Source organism: Coturnix japonica, chromosome 4, assembly GCF_054131305.1.
Source record: "Coturnix japonica strain WE chromosome 4, WE-NBRP24, whole genome shotgun sequence".
Taxonomy (NCBI): domain Eukaryota; kingdom Metazoa; phylum Chordata; class Aves; order Galliformes; family Phasianidae; genus Coturnix; species Coturnix japonica.
Window position 1 is genome coordinate 71,305,613 of NC_140666.1, and position 22,029 is coordinate 71,327,641.

Genomic DNA, 22,029 nt, shown 5'->3' on the forward strand with positions numbered 1-22,029 from the left:
AGACCTTAAAGCAGGTATTTCAAGTAGTTATAAATCATCCTTAACACCATAAATGTTTCCAAATATAAGCAGATACTCAGGAATGAAAACACAGGAACAGAGAATCTGTTTATTAGGTTGTCACTTGATGCAGCTAAACAATTTACTGTTTTGTTTGCACTGAGATGTGTGTTCTTTATAGGTAGCAGCTGTACACCAGCTGTGTGAATAGTTCTCTCCATAAAGATTACAGAGGGAACGCATGGGCTGCATTGTGGAAAGGAGTTTCTCCTACTGAGAAAAGACGTGACAGATGTGCTGGACGCTGTCTTCTAAGATTTATAGAGAGATTCCTCAATAAATGTGGTGTAAATGGGGCCAGTCAGCTTCACTGCCCCTGAATGAGTTACCAGCATCCTCGATAAACTGACCATGGTCTCAGGAGGTGGCCTTGTGTGGGGCTGGAGCAGGTCCAGAAAATTCTTTACCGAGTCTGAGCTACTGAGACCCAGCAAACCAGTGTCTAGTCTTTGCAGACACAGAAGCAGCTCAGGTCTCTCAAGGACTGACTGTAGCACTCAGGGCCGGGTTTCACCATGATGGATCTGTCAAGCTCACACATCTATACACTGCTGCATTTGAGCTAAAAATCGATTTTCATTAAACTCGTTCAGTCTTTCACCATTTAAAATAATTCATTTTTATCCATTCCTATCACTAGGACAGTAGAATTTGGCTGCATGGCCAAATGGCAAGGAAAACGGTGGGCTAAAGAAAATCTCTCCCTTATAGACGCTAGAGCTGCTCATGAGAAGAAGAACTTTAGAGTGTGAGCCTAGCAAGACAGTTGCCTTCCTCCTGCTACCAGACGCACACTGTGGAGCCCCAAATAGAAGCCAGCACGCCTCACAACTCTGCTGCTGTCCTGCCCCTCAGCAGGACCTCGCCTCCTACAAAATGTTCAACCAGATCCTCTCCTATGCTTTTCTTCAAGGTTAAATGCCAGTTTTCTGCCAGCTGAGTCTGCCAAGTATTGCTCCCAAACGTTCTCTATTGCCAGTTTCTGATACTTTGAAAGATTAGATGTATGTGATATAAAAATCACAGTGAAATTCACAAAGATTATCTGGAATGTAGAAATGATCAGACCCAAATCCCTTTCTAATAGCACTGCTGAGAATTACAAACTGGTCGTGAAAGCAAGACACTGCAGTCTTCATGACAGCAAGCCTGCCTATAGCATATCTAGCTGACAATATATACAAGCATTTGGCAGCAATCTGTCCTTCAGACTGTCTGAGATGATTCAGCACTTAAAGGTGCAGTCTCCAGGACTACATTTTTCTTGAGCCAGAATTCCTCAAAGAAACCCAACCCAACATTAATAAAACACACAATTTCAAATGCTCTTACTGACTTACCATCCTGAATGCATTTTTAATCTTACATTTTACTTCATAGCACTTTGAGCTGCTGCTTGGACCTGCACAATCTCCTAGAGACATCAGATCTGGTGGGTGCACCAGCCTCTAGTTTGGCATCTCAGTGTTGGCCAGCACCTGGTGGAAGAGAGGAGAGGCCCATCACTTCCAGCACAGTTTCCCTAGAGAGGCAGAAATTGCCAGTGTCTGACTGACTGACGCTTAAAACATTTTCTGCTTTGTCTTGTCTGCCATTTTAGAGAGTCTGACAGCTCCAGGTTTTGCTTTTCTGCTCTCAGTGATACTCATTAATTTACCAGTGCTAATCATAGATGGGAATCTGACTGTTAACTAGTTCCAATAGCAGGTTTATTATTCACAGACCAGAGTGTATTAATTATCCTAATAACAAGACTTAATGTTCTGTTTTGTTCTCATCTCTCTCACTTCACAGACTGCTTAAACTCATGCTGGTGAACCAGAAACCCATTGACAAACATCCTTAAGAGCCCCAAGAGACTTGCTGGTTTCTCATATTTAGAAGAATAAGATGAATTAATGGCTTACCTAGAGAAGCTCTGAGGAAGACTATCTCTAGAAAATAGCAATAAAATACCAGGTAGAAACTGTGGCTGCCTTTCTCTTTTTATTCTGTGGCATTATGAGCAAGGCTGTTCCCTCTTTACTTCAAAGAGTTGAAGTAAAGTAGTGTTTGATTTGATTCTTCTGCTCCTCTTTTCTAAATCAGAATGACACCTGTGTTGCTTTCCATACCAACACACAGTCATTTTATCATTAAATACATTAACTGCTGAATACAATTCAAATATTGGCTGAAGAAAACAAAAGCTCTTTAAAAAGAAACTGGATGTTCAAAGGTAAGTGCTGTAAGGCTGCATTCTTTCTAAGGGTAGCATCTAAGATGTTGATGATGCATCAGATTAGAAAAATAACCAGCTACATCTCCAAAGAACATTCTCTCCTTCTGCATTTAATTCTTTTGGGCCTAGGTGTCAATAATGTGCTTAATTCTTTAAATCTAAATGACCAGCTGAGTTTTAATTCTTTCACTTCATTTTTAAAGTATCAAAAGCAAAGAGACCATAGCTTTGTTTCATACCTTGCTATAGGACAAGAACTTCCACAGTTAAGACCTTAGACACAGGACCTCCTCTTAAACAATCTATTCAAAACCATAAACGATCTGACCTTACTTAACAGCTCTGTGTCACCTTCTCTCCCCTCTTCTTCTCACGTTCTCCCCAAATATTTATACTGCCAAGCTCTATTTGCTTTTCACTGAGTGCATTCTCCTCAGATTTTCTTAATGCAGCACATAGCACGTGCTCACATACTCACCTTGTGCCTTTGACTCAGTCAGGAAATGTGCCCTGCCCTTCTCTCCTAGGTTCTTGCCTCCACAGTAGAGGTACCACAGCTGCTCAGGAACAGCTGCTGAGCTGCCATGAATTAGAGGCACCTGCATTAAAGGAAATTGAAATTGATCTTTGTTTCCTATACAGTTCAGTGGTGAAAGAGCTTGGAGTGCTGCTGAGCTTGACCTGGAGCAGGAGAAGAACTGCCCAGAGAAAGTCAGCACAGAGAGCTGGGAGAGAGAAAGCACCAAAAGCTGTCCCAGGCTGAACTCTTGTCACCAATTACTCATTTGTATTTAATTATACTCATTTAAAAGATAAAATTAAAAAAAAAAAAATCACTGCATTCAAAGATAGAAAGAATGAAAACCTGTAAATAAAGGACTTTAAAAGAACCGTTTGGGATATATAATGTCTTCAAACATTTTGAAGCAAATTTGTGTCTGTACTTGTTGAGATTTTTAGTCAGAAACTATTTACTCCAAACACAACCTGAGAGTCCAATATACTACAGTAACAAGATACAGGGCGAAGCTACTGAAGTATATTAAGTTGGATTTGGAACATCTCATTTTTCTATTTACAAAAGGCCATATATACCCAATGCCTACTTGCAACCAGTGTAATTCCTTCCCATTGCCTTCAGAAAGTTATGGCTAGCTTACAGTGTTAACTATAGTATGTACTGAAAATAAAGGAGGAAACAGAATACCAACCAAATGCATGGAGAAAAAAAAACAGAAACACATCTCAGTTGTAATCTAGTGCCTGCTTTCATCTTCACGTTTTCTCTTTGTTCTCACCTTGGCTGGCCTATAAGCAGCCTTGGCAGTGATGCAAAGTTTCATTTCTGAATTTTGAAGCTAGTCTAATGTCTTTTATAAGATAACATCCTCAGTCACCTCTGCATCAGGACATGCTGAGAGGTTTTGTGGATTTGAATGTGAGGCAGTCAGAAAACCTGAAAGAGCTGGGTTTGTTAACGAGTCAACAAAAGCCTCTTTCACAATACTTCCAGTCTAACCTGAAATGGATGGCACCAGGAATTACAGGGGAAAGCCTAATTCTAACAGTTTCTAGGGAGAATTTGCAGATGGTGGAAAAGGCACTCTTTGTTCATGCTGTCTGCTAGAACCAATTTATTGCATATGTAATAATAATGCATGTTATTATTTCTAGATATGCTGTTGGTTCTTTTTAACTGCCTTGCGCCCCTGCAGTTCAGAACAACCACACTCCTTTCTAGTTGGCATGAGATATATTTCATCCTTCTCTTTGTTCTCCCTTCCTCCTCTAACAGGATGCAGAACACTGGCCTGAGGAGCAGGTGTGACTGCTCCTTACAGTACTACACCAGCCCCAATGCAGCTCCAGCCTTGCATCACGTGAACACTGCTGGCCTTTGATGGGATTAGTACCAAGGTACCCACAACTGGTTTGGTATCAGCTGAGCAGCATTTACTTCAACAGCCCTGGCTCAGCTTCTGTCTCACCAAAAACTGTTAGAAAACCCATGGCCTCTGTCCCATCTGATGAAGAGCCCCAGGGAATTTAGCACCTGCACCTATGAGCCCCTTCTGACCCTGATAACATTGATATCTGGTACCATTCTTTCACCTCTCTTGTAAAGGCACTTCTGTCCTGGGAACTGCATCTTGACTGGGAGGGCTATCTGTGGGAACAGAGAAGAGTTATCAAGAAAAATATGAATTAACAACAATTACTCTGGAAACAGAGCTCACATTTTTTCCTGCAAACAGCATGATACTTACCTGTCTTTCAGGCACTGAAGAAGGATGGTTCTAGAGATGAGCACTGTTCTCAGCAAAGTCCCCTTTTCCTTCATTTTCCAAATACTATTGGCTTTAATATTGCACCCGGCCATAACATTGCACCTATAATGTTTTATCTGCTTCTACAGAAGTCACTGATGGCAAGTTAATTAAAACAGCCTGATGAGAGCCTGGGAATGATGATTAGGCCTAAAGTTCAATAGCAAGTCTGCAAGAGATACAGCACTGACATTCTTCTCAACCCCTATTTATCAATGGCTGCATTGCATCAGCTGGGATTTCCTCACTCTACCAGGTGCAGTAGATGACTGGACTGGGTGTTGTGGTTAACTCTTATTTTTTATTTATTTTTTTAAATTCATTAATGCAAGATAGTTGAATTTCCAGCAGCAAAGGGACATTAATAAGATTCTTTTGATGCCTCAAAGGCTGAAGCCCCCCTGAATAGTTACTGCTTCGTGAAAGACTGGCAGTTGTAGTGCTTCTGCGGTAGCTGACTTCTTCAGCAGTGCAAAGACTGAGAATATGTAAGGAATGGGTCAAGAGAGGAAAAGCAAGATTGCCCCATTAAATTACCATCCTCATTAAAGATGGCCTCATTCCTCTATGTACTCAGCTTTGTACATGCATTGGTTTGGAATTTTTCTACTGAAATTTGTCAAATGCAAAATATTTTTAATGGGAAAAAAATGTATCACGTTGCATAGATGTTTATTAGTCTGCGTTAGAGACAAACCTGAGGGCAGAGTTGGTGAAAATCCCTGAAAGTCAGTGATGACAAATTTATTTTCCTCCTCGGTGTTCTTAATAAGTATTTATAAGAACAGATGGTGGGCAGCAGCAGAACATGTTCAGTTTTATCGGGACATTTGGCCAACAAGCACAGACTAACATGCATTTCTCTCCTTCTTGACTTAATAATTTTAATTAGAGGCAAAAGGTGTGGTAGTCTCATTGTCTGGAGGCATATGTGCAATATTGTGTTGGTTGGGCAGGGCTGGGTGGGAGAGAATATCGCTGCCTTTAATGAAGGGTGGTGCATATCTATGCAATCTCTATTTTTTTTTTATTGTCTGGTAATCTAAAAAATGCAAATTCCAAATCTGCTATTGCACAACACACAGAGAGATACACCGAGGCTATGCTTTCAGTCAGTCAGAGAACAAAAACATGACTGCCAAATGTGTGTAAGTAATACACGCTGTTGCTGGAGAAGAAAGGCTTTTTAACAAATAGTGGGACATACAATTATTATCTTGAGGGGGAATTTCAAAGCTCCCCGTGGAACTTAGCGGTCTCTGGAACTCCTTTGCTATTTAAATGCTTTTGAAAATCTCACTTATTAAGTACTCATTTTGAACTTTATATGCTCCCTCCCTAAGGACATCAAAGTGTTCTGGAAGTAGTAATTAAGGGTCATATGCTCTAATGGTGTTCTGGTCATTTCACCTACTTATCTCTGGTCATATTCTAGCTATTTTCCAGATGGACTTACCCAGGCTGGGATGTGCCTTTTGTCCTTTACCAGTGAGCCAAGGCCTCAGCCCAGAGGTGCTTCTTCTCCTGTGCTCAGATACAGCAGTGGGAGGTGGGGAGCATAACAGAACTGGGCTGGTCCCAAAAGGAAGCACTGAAATGAGATTTGTACCCTGAGCAGCCCTGCCACAATGTTCTTACTAAATGCTCCTTCTGTGTGAATGGGTTATGAAAACATTCAAAATGTCATCTTGTGAACATGCATTTTCCTAGAGCTGCGTCCTCAGACACGTTCCACTAGAAGCCAAACTGCCCTCGTGTTCTGCTCTTGAAGATGCTTGTCTGGTATACTATCATAAGGAAATGGCATGGCATGTAAATAGAGTACTTTCTAACAATAAATCTGCTACTGAAATCAGACTTTCATTCATGTCAGTGTGAAACTTTAAACAGATTATTTATTTTATCAGACTTTACTGAAGATTTTCCCTTACTGACTGAAGTTTAATTCTTAAGAACTGTTTAAATAGTTATAAATAGTTATCCTTCTCCTGGCTGTAAAAGGGCAGCACGGCTCTATCAGTCGTTATCTCATGGTCTTTGATCAGTGCTGCTCACCTCACTGTGCACAGCTACCAGTGTTACCTGTGCTGTGTATCTCTTGCTGGGATTAGTGCCGTTACTGAGTTGTATTACCAAGACTTATGAGATAGCCTGGCTGCCTGATTCTGTGGTTGGCAACCCTGCCCAGAGCAGGGAGTTGGAGCTCGGTGATCTTTAAGGTCCCTTCCAACCCAAGCCATTCTATGGTTCTATGAGACATAGCATTTGTCTCACCCATCCAGCTGCTGGAGGTTTCCCATGCAGTGCTTGAGGGGGAGAGCAGAGGTTTCGCTCTCATGCACAGCTGTCAGCCAGACACAGGACAGGTCAGAAGTCTGTAAGGTCACCACTTAGAGGAACTCAAAAACACAGTATCATTTCATGTTTTAAAAGATCTGTAGTGCCTACAAGGGAATTTTTTGGAAGGGATGCTGTTTGACAGACAGAGCAGTCTGTGTTGCATGGTTTTTCTGTTTGTACCTGCTTGTAAGACATTGTAATACATAAAACAGTAATTGCAGATATTAGCATAGATATCTGAAATCTAGATAAGCAAAACCAGGTTAAAGTACAATGCACCACAGTTAATTGAGGAAGTGCTGATGACATTTTCTGCACTGAGGTATGCAAGAGGCCTGAGTAAAAGTCATTGTCGCAAAGACCCCTGGCTTTGTGATTCCTGACAAGGGCAAACTTCTGGCAGAATATGTTTTCTGCACAAGTTTTGAAGACCTGCTTCTTTAAGCAGATAACTTCAGGTGGCTCCTGTAGGCAGACTGACACATGCATGGAAGTTCGGAGATCTGATCTCAAGTGGCACAGCTGGCACTGCTCTGCTGCCTGGAGATGCTTTGATTACACGTGGTGAGGTGCTGGCCCCGAGCATCCAGACAGCTTCACCCTATTGGTCTGAGATGAAAAACACAGATTTTGTTGGTTTACAAGCGTAGGAAGGATTTATCTCCTGCAGGGTGTGTCCAATCAGTTATGTTTCATAGATGTTGTGTACTGTTTTTGAAAAGAGAGAGAAATGGTTTGCTAGGAACAAACCTGTCTTACCCCATCTAATCACCTGGAGAAATAAGCTGTTGAAAACAAATTTGCTCGTTCCTGTGTGGCAAAGTATCAAGGCCAGACCTTAACCCTTCCTGAGAATCCAGCAGTCTTGCAATCATTTTTGTTGCTTCTCTTGCTGATTGCTGCCAGATGTCAGTAAATAAGTATCTTCCCAGCCATTAAGCTGGTGTGTAGGAAACTGAGCTTTGAATGGCCTCCTTCCTTGCCCTTCTGCCCTTAATTGAGTAATATACTATTCTGCAAATAGATCCACTGGCTTCTACCCACTGGTATGGATGTGTCTGCTGTGTCATGCTGTGCCCTGTCTGCTGCTTGGTGAGTTTCACAGAGGGCTTTATGAAGGCTCTCAATACCTACTTTCCATCCATTTGCCTTCATTGATACTGGGCTCTTGGAACTGCTCTGCAGGCCACCAAGAGAACACTGAGCTCCGTAAGTTTTTAATATCGTTTCAGGTATGTGATTTCAGAGATCAGAAGGACTGGAAAGGATAGAGGAAAGAGGCAACAGTTTGACTAACATTTACATAAAATGTACATCAAGTAGAAGAGTTAGGAACAATATTTGGGATTTAAAGACTTAAGGAAAAAGCCTATTATATAAAAAATGCTGTGATGATATTATTCTTACATGACAACTGTTATTGAGAAGTCGTTATTACATGACAGATGAACTCCAGGATGAAATCACATGAGGAATATTTCCTCATGTTTTACACTGAACTGTGTAATGTACGTATGCGTTCTGCATGTTCAAAGCGTTAATTAAATCCTATTAAGTAAACTCTGTATTTTGGGAGACAGAATGTAACTTGAGTAAAGCATAATAGTCATTAAGTTCATTTGCTTTAATTTAGAAAATGCTCCTATCTTAAACATCTATTGCTAGTACTCAAAAAGGCGTGAAGTATGTTTTGGCAATTTGATTGCAAAAGCACTGAACAGTCTATATTTCTTCTCCAAGCCTTTTCCCCCAAAAAGAAGAAAAAGTGCAATGTTTCTACAGAAAAGTAACATGAACAAATCAGTAGATTTTGAAACGCGTCTTAAAGGCTGAAAATTTTAAGTGTTTTTTCCTTGTTTCATTGAAAATACCTTAGCCATTGCTCCTCCTCAGCTTGTACTGATTTTTCTGTCTTCATAATTATTCTCAATTTCAATGGCTCTTTTTCAAGTTCCAAATGGACAGATGTATCTAAATGAAAAAAAAAATTAAGTGCACAGATCATGCACTCTATAAGGGAATGGGAAAGCTGGTATCTTGAATAACATCAGGAACGATTTTGAAGTGATGGGGATCTGTAGAGCACATATAATGTGTGGTATACGAGAGAGACTTACATAAATTACTATGCAACTGCTGAGCTATTAACAGTGGTAAGACTGTGGAAGGGAAGTCTCTGATTCTTACTAGAAAAAGGCAAATGTTCTGTCCATCATTACGCAAAGCAAAAAGGAGGAATCAGGAGGAGGAGGAGTATACAAGTCAGATGCACCTCAGTCCCTGGAAAGATCATGGATCCTGTCCTGAAAATCATTTTCAGCCATGAATGGATACTATGGTAAGCAGGAACTATCATTGCAGTCTTACCAAGGACAAATCCTCCTTGACAAACCTGACTGCGGTCTGTGATGAAATGACGGCCTGTGCTGATGAAGGGAGAGGGTTGGATGGAAGATGTATTGGCTTCAGTGATTATTTTAATGCAGTTGGAAGCAAGTGAATAAACCAATTTCCGCTCTTAGATATGGCAGATGGTATAATACAAGGGTATAGCTGGGTACAGCCACAAACTGGAAGTTCAGAATAGACATTGCGAAAAACAATTGTCAGTAGGAGGGTAGTGCAGCACTGACAGAAGGTACCTGGAGAGGCTTTGGTGCCTCAACCTGCGCATGTTTCCAGGTCTCAACAGTGTCTCAGCTGACCTGATTAACCAGCAGTCTGCTTGCAGAGGAAAGTTGGAGTTGATGGCCTTCGCAGGCATCTTTCAACCAGTATATCTGTAACTATGCATTTGCCTTTGATCTTCCAGCAACACTTCAGCAAGGTGAGCAGTAAGTTACTCCAAGCAAGATATCTTTGTGCCACTGTGTGACAAAAGGATGGTCATGCAGGTAATCACTTATTTGGACTTCGTCCCTGCTAATGCAGTTGTGTCACTGCTGGTCAGCCTTCACTAATGTTTTCTGTGGGAGTGTAAACTGCCAACAATTGCTGTGCTGGACTGAGAACGGAATTTAAATGCCAGGTGAACAAGGAAAGGAGTTAGATTTCCCTTTTCTCTAATAAGTCATAATTCACAACGTTGAAAGGGAGGCAAGCTTCATCAAGCCATCTCCACTGTGGAGGCAGTGCCATCTCCCCAGCAAAGGTTTGCAGGAAGGGCAGGGCTGGGTGGAGCTGGGCCCATCCCTACCCAGCTCCTTCCACTCCCATCCCTGGCCACCGTGTCTGCACTGGCACACAACAGGCCTCACACAATGTGTATGGCCCCAGGGCCCAGAGGGATCTGGGAGAATAGATGGAACTCAGTGTCCAGATGTGCTTTGTAGGTTGGTTTGGGCAACACAACTCCCCATGCTTGGGGAAAGCCATGAGGTGACAGTGCAGCAAACAGGAAATGGTTCACCAGTTCTCAGCACTGAGCTCGAACACTATTTGTGCTACAACAAATTCACCACTTAATTTTGCTGGAGAAGTTGCTTATAAAATTAACAACAGCAAAAATCATTTTGTACTTTAACCTTTGAAGAGATACAAATGTGTATCTTAGATTGCCCAGATATCGCCTCATTGTGTTGTTTACAGCAACACATGGTGCCTTATTCTGTCTGACTAACCTTCCTTACAGAGCCTGCCAAGCACAAATTAGGTCAAGCTAACCAGCAGTATGAAACATAATTAGCCAAAACTTTCTTAATTAGTGCTGTGATTCAGGGTGGGGAGAGCTTAGCTCACAGGGAATTGGGGTAGGGCAAGTTGGTAGACTCTTCCTAACAAGAGGTGGATCTAACACCGGATACCTGCCTAATACCTTTGAAATTTTGATTGTGATATTTTATGACCATAGCAAAGACTGTAATTTGTGCCTGTAGGGTGCTACATGCTACACTAATACGCTGCAATAAAACAACAAACAACAAACTAGTCATTCCCATAGACAGCACCTCTCTGTGACTAGAGTCAGCGATTCTAGATCTTCAGGCACACTGTCAGAATCACAAAAGAGCTTAGACTACACTTGTGTCAATACTGGTAATGCATGCTTATTATTTTAATATTTTCTCCTGCTTTACTGCACGCCGCACCCTCAGCTCGAGTGTTTACTCTGTGCCAGGGTGCCTGTTAGTTCCCCACACCTGTGGGATGAAGCAGCTCCTGGAGTGGCAGCAATATGCTCCAGAAGGGACCCTTTTGGTAAGAACTGCTTCTCTCTCAACTGAGGCCCCAATGGTGCCTTGCAATACCTGCATGGCAGACATCATATTTGATACTGTCACCTTTACTGTCAGAAAAGCCTAGGACTAAAGGGGTGAGATGAGGTTAGTTTGATATTGCAGAAGAGAGCTCACAAGAACACTGTGCCCTGCCAAAGCAGTGTTTGGATTGAGAGAAAGTTCCACTTTTTGCCATTGCTCAAATATCTTTCACATTCTCTCACCACTTCCCTTCAGCTGGTATAAAAGTGATCGACTTTCTCAAAAAGAAGAAGAAACAGTAGCCCAGCTTTTAATTTCTGCTCCTCTGCTCAGTTTTTGTTATCTTTACCATCCATCTCCCACCTGAAGGGAATAGAGCCATTTGCATCTTTCCATGGACAAATACTGGCATGTACCGATGCAGGATAAGTTGCTGATTAAGAACTCTGATTAACACACTGGTGAGAATCTCCTGAGTTAAAGGACTACATACAATATTTGTGGGTATAAACTACAATAAAAATGCACAAGAGCCAATACGGAGGATTATACATAGGAATAATTCACAAAGCTCCAAAGAGGAGTGATTTTTGCAAATGAACCAAATCATGTCTGAAGGCAGTCCAGCTATGTTCATACTATGTTGCACCGAAGCTAGTAAACCACAGAGAGAGGTATTTTAATAGGATAATACGTGAAAATCAACATTCTTGCTGGGTGAAATCATTACAGTGCGAAGTGTAACCCAGACCTTCACATACGTAAACCAGACAGTCTAAGTGTGATATGAACTTTGTGCTGAATAGCCACACAGAGGTTTGTGTGTATTGTTATCATCATGAAAGTTGTATTTTAGCAGGAAATTTCATATCATTTCCAGGACAGTGCCCTGTACTTACATCTCATTATGTGGACAGAACATCATGTCTCAGAGTTCGCCGCTGTCCTTACCTAGGTATGATTTACTGAAAGATAGTGTTGTAATACCCTAGGGATTGGGCAGCATTCATTCCTGCATTCATTCAAAAGCTGAGAAAGTGACTATTTTAATATTCAGTGCACAAAAGCTCACCAAAAGGCCAATGCTAATAACTAAGTTCCAGTGATCCCACTCATTACAACCTACTTTCTAATAGTTCGGAAACATGTAAAGAAATGATGATTACTTCTGCAAGATCTAGTGAGTGTTTTCCTTTCAAGTTAGTGAAAAATTGTAAGGAAAATACTACATAAATGGACACAAGTAGGCCAATCTTTGAATATTTCATTAAAAAATGCATCTTTACTGCTAATTTAAACTATTTTTTTTTTCATTTTATTGTGCAGACAAAAGTTCATAGGAGTAAAAACTCTTTTCTAAGTTTATATTCCTTCTGTAGTTTCATTCCTGACTTAATAAAGTTATGTTTGCCCTCTCAGAAATGCTCAAATTCCTCCTGTTTATAACAGATCTGTCGTTTCATCCTAAGCACATAAGTTCCCATATTTCACTTGGGAACCAAACTCATATCCATTGAGATCATTTTTGTGTTCACAGCATTTACATTTTGCTCTCTGTGTTCATCTGCTTATCATTTATATCAGGTCTGTAATAACACTATTAAAGCAAAGTACATCATACACCAAGAAACAGAAAGCTTAAGTTCTTATGCTGACAGCCTTTTTATATGAGTGCAAAAACCAACCAAAACCGAGCCAACTACACAACAGTGATCAGCTTTGTAACACGTAATATATGCAGCAAATCTAATAACCAAAGACTGCCTAAATAAAAGAATGTGTTCATAAAGATTAGTGGATTGTTGTAGGCTTACACTGCTTTACGTCAGTCTGATGCTTCTTGAATGGCTCTTAGCATGTCTCACCTTCTGTCAGCAAACATGTGCTTTTTAAGCATGGGAAGTAATGCAGGAACTTCAGAGAGTCATGCTGATGGTTTGAATGACACAGCTACTTTAGTGAGATATCTACATAAAGGCTTGGTCACATTTGTCATCTTGTACCGGAGAGCAGTAGAATGACAGTGCTCCTGTGCTGTTTGCACTGCATCTCCAATAGTCTGATTTTACATACTCAGATCAATAGATTTCTAAATGATGAAGAGTATCTATCTGGTATAACATCCCACACAGCACACTCAGATGCTGAGGCAATGGCAGTTCTGGCACCAGGCTTTCAAGGCTTGAGTTAAAATGGTACAGTCTGACTTTAGTAATTCATAATGCCTAACTAATTTGAGGACTTTTGTGTAGATATTGAGACTACTCAAAAACTACTGTCACTGAATATAAGTTCTTCTTTGAAGCAATTTCCTGAGGACTGCGGGGGTCCACACTTTGCAGAAACTCATGCTTCCTTAACAGTGAAGCACTTCTCAGCTTCCCAGTGCACACCTTTACCTATAAGACTGATTTAATGCCTTTCTTAAACTTCTCCTGAAGCATCAAAAGTAGCTCCTCAGCTATAATTTCTCCCCTTGTTCTGGGACTGCAAATCAAACACCCTAAAATGCTAATGATTTTACAGCTTCTTGGGCTGTTTCAAAAAGAAACCAAGGATATTTATTATACTATAAAAGTCAATATTTCTGTTATTGCTGCAAGCCATTTTCACAGTTCAAGAGACAGCTGTGTCAGACCATGTCTGGTATTACATTTTAATGCTTTATTGGTCATAAAGAAGATACTGTTTGATGGCCATGAGCCAGCAGTGTGCCCTTGTAGCCAAGAAGGCCAGTGGTACCTGGGGTGTACTAAAAAGAATGTGGCTGTCAGGTTGAGGGAGGTGATCCTCCCCCTCTACTCTGCTCTGATGAGGCTACATCTGGAGCATTGTGTCCAGTTCTGGGGTCCCCAGTTCAAGAAAGACAGGGAACTTCTAGAGAGTCCACTGCAGGGCCACAGAGAGGATGAGGGACTCAGAGCATCCCTATGGGGAAGGACTGAGAGACATTCAGTCTGAGGACATTCAGTCTGAGGACAGGCACATAAATTGTTAAGATTTCTGTACATGAGACAAATCCCTGTCATCTCCTGTACAGTATTATTCACTGCCAAAACACGCCTGCCTCAGGTGCAATACCACACATTTATATTTGGATATGCTCTAAGTACTATTCTATGTTGCTGAAAAATATTCTTTTTTTGCTGAAGCTTCAGAGTTTAAACATGTTGCAGAGAACTCTCAGACTATTTGCAAAAGGCCTTTGTAGCTTATCTAAATCTAAAACTACTACCATTTCAACTTTAGTATTGGCTACTGACCTGCAAACTGCTGCTATGTCAGGTGATCCAAATTTTTTCTTTCTATCTGCTCACCTAAGTGACTTGTTAATCACTAAATTTATTTAAATATCTATTTCCTTGTTGTCTTCTGAGAGAGAAATATGGACATTTCTGTCACTGCAAGCAAGAATGGACTGATACCATTAAGTTCCTGCAAATCAGTGATTTTCATCTTACACGCCTTGAACTGCCTTGAAAATGTGACATCTGAAAACATGTTCTCTCGAAGTTCCCACAACAGTTTGGAATTTTGACTTTGATTATGGGTTTTTATCATTTTCCATCTGCCTGTCTTACCCCACCATAAGCTGTATGGGCACTTTTCTTGCCTTGTGACTACTGCTGTGGGGTGCTGGAGTCTTCAACAGTTTTTTTCCTGACATACAGGACACATTTCTGGTAGCTCAACACAAAATCACCCCCACAAACACAGAGCCAAGTTTAACGGTGACATGTTCACAGTCATTCTGATTTTAATCTCTGTGCCCCAAAATCCAGTAGGAAGAAACAACACCACATTTCCCAACACCACACATCCTAGTTTCTTGGGCCAGCTAACTGATGATTAGATAGGGAAAAGACAAAAGACTCCTGTTAGTCCCATTAAGTTGACCACCTACTGTCAAATACTGCTGAGTGTGTTGTAAATACTCTGCTATTGCCTTCTTTAATCATCAACTTCTTTGTAAAACCACTTGGACATCGCACTTGTGAGGACAGGAAATCAGCACCTATGATGAGATGGTGGCTTTTCCTGCCTCAAAACAGTAGAGGAAAATACATGCTGACAGGCAGTACCTTTCTGCTGGAGCCAGGAGGACTCCTCTTGCTCCTTCCAGCACGTGATGGAAGCAGGCTCCTGTGGCAGAAGAGGTGGCCAGGATGGTTGCCTGGGGCAGCCCCTGTGGGTGCAGTGGGTGTGCTCTGCCCTGGGGAGCCAAGGTCACAGAAGAGGTGGGGACCAGAGGCACATGCGTTGCCTATCGTTCCCAGATGCAAGCTGATCTCTAATTCTGAATGGAAAACATTCATTCCCCAATGAAAAGCTAACAACTCTGCATTTCTTTGTGGAAATACTTATAATTTTCTGTGGACATTTTGCTATTCAAAACTTTGATTTGTTGAAAAACAATTATCCGTCAGAAGTAATAAATGATGGATACTTCCTTTCCAGACTTTGTTAAAACAGCATAAACCCAAATAAAACATTCCTTGGGGCATTAACAGGTTAAACGCAATACGTTATAATGGTTATATTTATATAACAACATTCTATAGCGTATAGTCTCAGACTTGGAAAACAGCCCAAACCAACTCCTACTACAATAATCTTTCCTTACCCTTTGTGCTCCCTGAGTTATGCAGAATACTGACTGTCAATAAATAGTCATGTTTCCTCAAGCACTGTGCCCAGTGGCACTGTATGTGTTGGAAAAGTACATGCTTTGTAAGTCATGTTCTTCAGATTCTGTTGATACCCTTGGATAAACAGTAAAGTCCTTTAGCAGGCCATACTTTAGCTGAAGTGACTCTTTTTTTTTTCTTTCTTTTTTTTTTTTTTTTTTGCCTGGACATAATCCATATGGTTAAGCTGATAAGCAACAGACTCCCAGTGAAGGGGGAGTCAGCACTCAGCTTTCTGAGTAGGCATCTACAAAGCATAAGGTGAGGTTAAAGATGCGTCTAGTGAAAAGTCTGACTCTTTCCCTCTTGAACTGTGAAACACACTAATTGCAGGAGGGGCAGAGCAAAGAAGTAAAATAAAAGCTGTTACTCTAATTATGTAGAGCCTTTATTTTGTATTAGAATGAAGCTTTAGGTGTGGTTACTATCTGTTTGATTTCATTAATGAGACTTCATAAATTATAAACCATTAAAGTGTGCAGATGGGAATGATTTCAGGCTCAGTATGAGATTTTTATTGCTGGCTATCAAAGACCTGCACCTAAAATGCTAATTTTTCAGACATAGTCTTTTGATCACTACAGATAGTGAACTGTTAATCAAATAGAAGTCTAACATAGTTCTTGTTGTTCTAAATGGGAAATGAAATACAGTCTGCCAAATTTTAATTGTTCATTTGGGCTATTCTGCTATCACTTTGCAAATCTCTAAGCCCAATATTAGAGAACATCCTTCTTAGGAAAAATATAATACTTCTGGAGGCATGCCTGGAAATCACTGGCTTGAGAGCATGAGTACTCTTCACTTCTGAGAGCTAAATTAAGACTCCCACTGAGTTCTGCATCAAGTTGCGATGCTGGAAGTATTGTGGGCTTGCATAAGGCAAGACTGGACATAATGTTTCCAAGTTAGCTGGGAGGAGGGATGACGTGATCTGGCAGACTCCTCTGACAAGCCCATGGCAAGGCTCTGGCACTGTTTCCCCAGCTTTTGTGGCACTGCCTTGCTTGCAGAAGTGAGGCCACCACAAGAAGTCATCCCACTATATCAGGGCCACAACGGACGTTGCAGGTGACTCCTTTAAATGCCCAAACCCTGTAGATAGCCACATTACAGTTTGCTTGGAAAGAAAATGGTCAGGAGGGAAAGGAATCACCTTTGATGTTGCCTGCCTAACAGTCCTCTGATGGAGGAGCCAGGACTTAACACAGAGGTAATAAGAAGTATCCTTTATTAAGTACCTTGGAGGAAAAAAAGTAGCAAGGGAGAAAACACCACTTTTCCTTTTATAGAGGCAGGTAATGCATGTTTACTTTGCTCAGGTGTTTGTTTTACTGTAACATAAATTCTACACTAAAGCTGAAAAAATAACTAAATAACGTTTTTTTTGAACAGTTTTTTAACACAGAACTTGAATTCTAAATCAAGATACTCTGAGAAGGAAAGGACTTGTTCATTTGATAAAAAGGATACTTTTAAGCAACCTTCAGTTGCCCAAATGGTCCTAATAAGAAGATACTGTGTGTTTTTATGTAGCTTCCTCCTGTCCCTTTTAAAGCTGAGTTATAAGATTCTAGGCTCCTTTACAAGGCTTAAGGAGCCTCCACTGTTGCAAATAAACAGATACAACTATGACTAAATTCATAAACCTGTACTCCCCTGTGGAACAAACTGTAGTTTTTCAGAGGAAACCCAGAAGGGGCCATTTGCACAGTAGATACCATTACCATTTTCAAGAGTCAGTGAGAAGTGTCCTCAGAAAGGGACCTGGAGCATCTCTTGCAGCTCCAGACAGGAGCACCTCTCCAGCTGCAGGTTTGGGTGAGGATGGAGCGCAGACACAAGGTGCTGCACCCCCTGAGGCACTAAGCATAGTTTCCTCAACACCCAGGCACACCGGTGTGCCTCACAAGTCAGGAACTGCCCTGGCTCCCAACGCCCTGGCAGGTGTGTCCCCAGGCAGGGCAGGGAGTGGTGGAGTGCCAGCAGTGCCTTGCTGGGATGCCTACACCAGGGCATCAAGGAGGGGCCCAAAAGGGGGGAGGATGGGAAATTCCAAAGGGAAAAGATTTTGCTAAGATGTGGGGACACCTCAGGGTATATGTGGAAAAGACTTCAGTGTGGCCAGTATTAGTACTGATTACTCCAAGTGCAAAAAGCAAAGGCTCTCCCATGCTCCCCTTCTCACTCCAGTGGTAAAGATCCATTTGTGGGGTACAAGCAAGACCTGAAGGATTCATTTCTTATAATGGCAAACTAGTCAGAGTAGGGAGGCTGCTAAAAAATAATACTGGGGAAATCCTACTTTTATGTATAAAAGTCATCTCTGCATACAGAGATCTCAAACCATGGGGGAGTTCATTATTCCACTGAGTACTACTCAGGATAGCATGTGGATCACCAGCATTCTGTCATTACACTAAACCTAAATTTCTCCTATTAACTGCATTGGCAGCAATGGTGGTGAATATAGTTTCTCAGAAGGCTGACTAATTGTCATCCATACTGTCCCTGAAATGTCTTTCATCAGCAGTGGGGTCCATGCATATGATAGAGAAGGATATCTGGACACAAACCATATGCCATGGAAAAGAGTCATGTACTGGAAGAGAGGGCTTTTAATCTGAAGGAGACAGACTTTTATATGATCTGACAGTGACAGGACAAGGGGAAATGGTTTTAATACTAAGAGGAAATTTTTCACTTGGAAGGTGCTGAGGTAGAGGCACAGGCTGCCCAAAGAAGCTGTGTATAGCTGTGTGTTTAAGAGTGCCCATCACAGAGCAAGCATCTCTTGCACAAATGCAGACTTGCAAGATTTTCTGCCTAAGCACCGGGCCACTTTTTCTTCTGCCTATTTTCCTGCTGCAGTCCCAAGGAACATCACTTGGTCTGCTGCAAGAATAGCACTGCTGAGAGTTAGGATGAAATACTGCTGGCACGTATACAGTCATTGCTAACAAGGAATTTACAGGTTTGAAGGCAGTGATTGGCAGAGTTTATTGCGATTGTACTGCTGGCATGTTCATCGCACTGCATAATGCTGGCAGAAACAGTGCATATTAGCATCAATCATGCAATCTATGGTAGACTGTAAAACATGGCATCAAAAGAATCAGAAACCAGCAGGTAGTTCAAAGAATCATAGAACAGAATCATAGAATCACAGAATATCTTGAGTATGAAGAGACCCAGGGGAATCATTGAATTCAATTCCTGGCTCCTCACAGGACCACCCAAACTTCAAACTTTATGTCTGAGAATACTGCCCAAACACTCCTTGGACTCTGGCACTTGGGGCCATCATGCCCATTGCCCTGGACAGCCTGTTCAGTGCCCATTACCCCCTGGTGAAGATCATTCCCTTAACACCCAACTGACCCTCCCCTGACTCACCTCCACACCATTCCCTTGGGTCCTGTTGCTGCCACCAGGGAGCAGAGCTCAGTGTTGCCCCTCTGCTCCCAAATAGGAGCTGTAAGCTGCAAAGAGGTCTCCCCTCAGCTCCTCTGCTCTGGGCTGAACAAACCAAGGGAGCTCAGTCATTCCTCATACATTTTGTGTTTAGACCCTTCAGCACCTTTGTTCCACCTCCTCTGGATACTCTCTGATAGTTCTATGTTCTTAAGTTCCTCTGTTCACTATGGACAAGGTCCTTCCCACACAGTACCAATCTCTCACACTTGGCTGAAATGCACTGTAGCTCACGTCTATTATGAAGACATAAAATCTTCATGGAAAGCTAATTTCTGCTCTCCCTCTCATTCTAATGAGAAAAACAGCATTGCAAATGGTTTCCCATTTAACCAGAGTCCACAGATGCTTTTAATCACATCACCTGTCCTGGGATAACAATAACTGCAGCTACTTAACAGTTTATACATATCCGATGACAAACAGTGGAGAAAGGTGTGATAAAAGACATCTTCACTACTACTGTTTATAGATAATGTTCCATGCATGTAGCTGGTGCTAAACAGAACAAATTTAAGTATGCCCAAACTCTCTTGACTAACGTACATGGCTTTCCTCGTAGATCACATTTTAATTGGGTGCAGTCAGGCTATCTGTGAGAAATTAAATGGAAATACCATATATATACACGGATATTTAGCAGAACTAAAATGTTAAGCTTGCTTGTCATGAGCATTTGTGACAAGACCACTGTTAGTTTAATTATTAATATAGGAGTGATTTCTTCTAGTCATAACCACTTCAGAATTAAAACAGCAAGTTATGAAATATACAGAACTGATCTCTGCCAAGTAATTCCCAGCAAGAGTACTTTTCTTTGAGATGATTTCTCTAATGCAGTGGCATTTTTCATGAAAAGAAAACTGTTTCTTTGTTTTGTTTTGCTTTTACATTATGGTGCTTAAAAACTGGGCAAAATTTTGGTTCATTGTTCATTTAGAAATGGTCTTGGAAGCAATTTTCAACCAGCTGTGTTTCTAAGGATTATTCCCTCAATGCTGTTCATGACATACAGTATTACTGAATGTCACAAATCAGCCTGAGACATCATGTGTTGTACAAAACACATTATTTATTTTGCCAAGCCTAGGTTTTTCTTTCTTTGGTCAAAGAGTTTGGAAACAGTCCCAAAGGTAACAAGGAAATCTGTGCACCAGTTATATCTGTCTCTTGCCTGGCTCCCTTCCTGCTTTCTTGGCCTCTTCAGGGACACATAATCTGTGCAACCCATGTAGCTCTCATACAGTTGCACACAGGCATCTCAACTTCTTACAGTCCCCCACAGCTGCAAAGTGAGCTGCCATAAATCAGGTGTGGTAGGTTGCATTGCTTTGCTGCTAATCAGGTCAACTTGTTAAAAGAAAATTCCAGAAAACAAATAACCATAACAAATGGTGCAACACACTGCCACAAAGAATGAAATTTTTTGCTATCAGTGCACAAACTTCATAATATCTTATTCAAAGAGGGAAAAAAGAAAAACCAGACTGGTTGCACAGGGATTTCACAGCTGGAAGTATCTCAGTTTAGCTGTACTTGAATGCTCCTTTTGGATAGTTCCATTTTTTTATAACTTCAGTGAAAAAATATTAATATATATTTTCTAGTAAACCAAAATCAGTCCAAAGGGCATTGAGCATGACCAGAAGATCTGGGTTATTTCCTCTGTTTAAAGGCAAGAGGGAGAACGAATGCTGAGTTCCATTGACAGCTAATTCCATTCTTAAATCTAACAAAATGAATGCTTGTCTGCCAATTTAAAAACTCAGCTCTCTTGATCCTTATTAGCCAAAACCTCATTTGTTGTTAATCTTGTATATTAATAAGTATTAGAAAAGAACCTTCATTCTTTCTGTTTCTGCAGATGCTTGGATTTTGATGTCTCATCTAATGCTGCTTTTACACCTGAAATAACATGTAGTTTGAGGCTTTTAAGTAATTCAGAAGGCTTTTGCTGTTGCTATCCAGTAAAGAGAACTTCAGCAATTTGGGATTTCTGTTTTGTTTTGAAACTGTTTTGTTTCATCCCCATCATTTATTTTACCCCCATTTCTGAAAGCCTTTCCTTTATCATTTGAATTGGTGATATGCCACACAGTTTGACTTGCAAAGGAGTCAGCCCCTTCTTTATGCCTGCCTTGAAGGCCTCCTCAAAGAACAAGCTCAGCCTTATCTGATGATGCTCTATCTGAGGAAAAGCTTTCCCAGTCCCACCCTTTCTGAGCACTGTTAGGGCAGCAAATTAAAAACTCAAAGCCTCTGGCATAGGGGTAACAGTTTCAGATAAAGCAGAAACTGAGGATACCTCCTTCTATCTCACTTAGATGTTAATCAGATATGAAGACATTGGCAAGTTCTTCAGCACTCTCAACCAATGATGTAATTCCTATAAGTAGGCTTGAAGCTCCTGGCAAACTGACCCTGTTTGTTTCTTCAGCCCATATGAACTCTGTTATTGCTGCTTCTGACTGAAAGTCGAGATCTTCAGAAATTCAGTTGATGTTAGAGCCAAAATCAGAACTCTGGAACTCTCTATTCATGATCAGCTTATTGGGCTCAGAAATAAACATAATTCTTGTGCTTGAGCTGGCATGCCTGAACTCCATAGACAGCAGCTGGGTAATCATGGTTTTATTCTAAAGGGCCAATCTGTCCTTGGCTATAGGCATTACAGTCTCATGCTGTAAGTGTAGGTGAAATGCAAAGAACGAATATCTGAA

At 41.2% G+C, this 22,029-nt stretch overlaps 1 long non-coding RNA gene across 1 annotated transcript; it reads right to left on the bottom strand.

Moving 5' to 3' along the window:
- Positions 1–1,388: 1,388 nt before the first annotated feature.
- On the bottom strand, positions 1,389–2,883 carry LOC107313836 (uncharacterized). Its single transcript, XR_014945465.1, has 2 exons — positions 2,760–2,883; positions 1,389–1,538 (listed from the first exon to the last, which is right to left on the bottom strand). It is a non-coding gene; the product is annotated as an uncharacterized LOC107313836 (long non-coding RNA).
- Between the last annotated feature and the right edge of the window lie 19,146 nt (positions 2,884–22,029).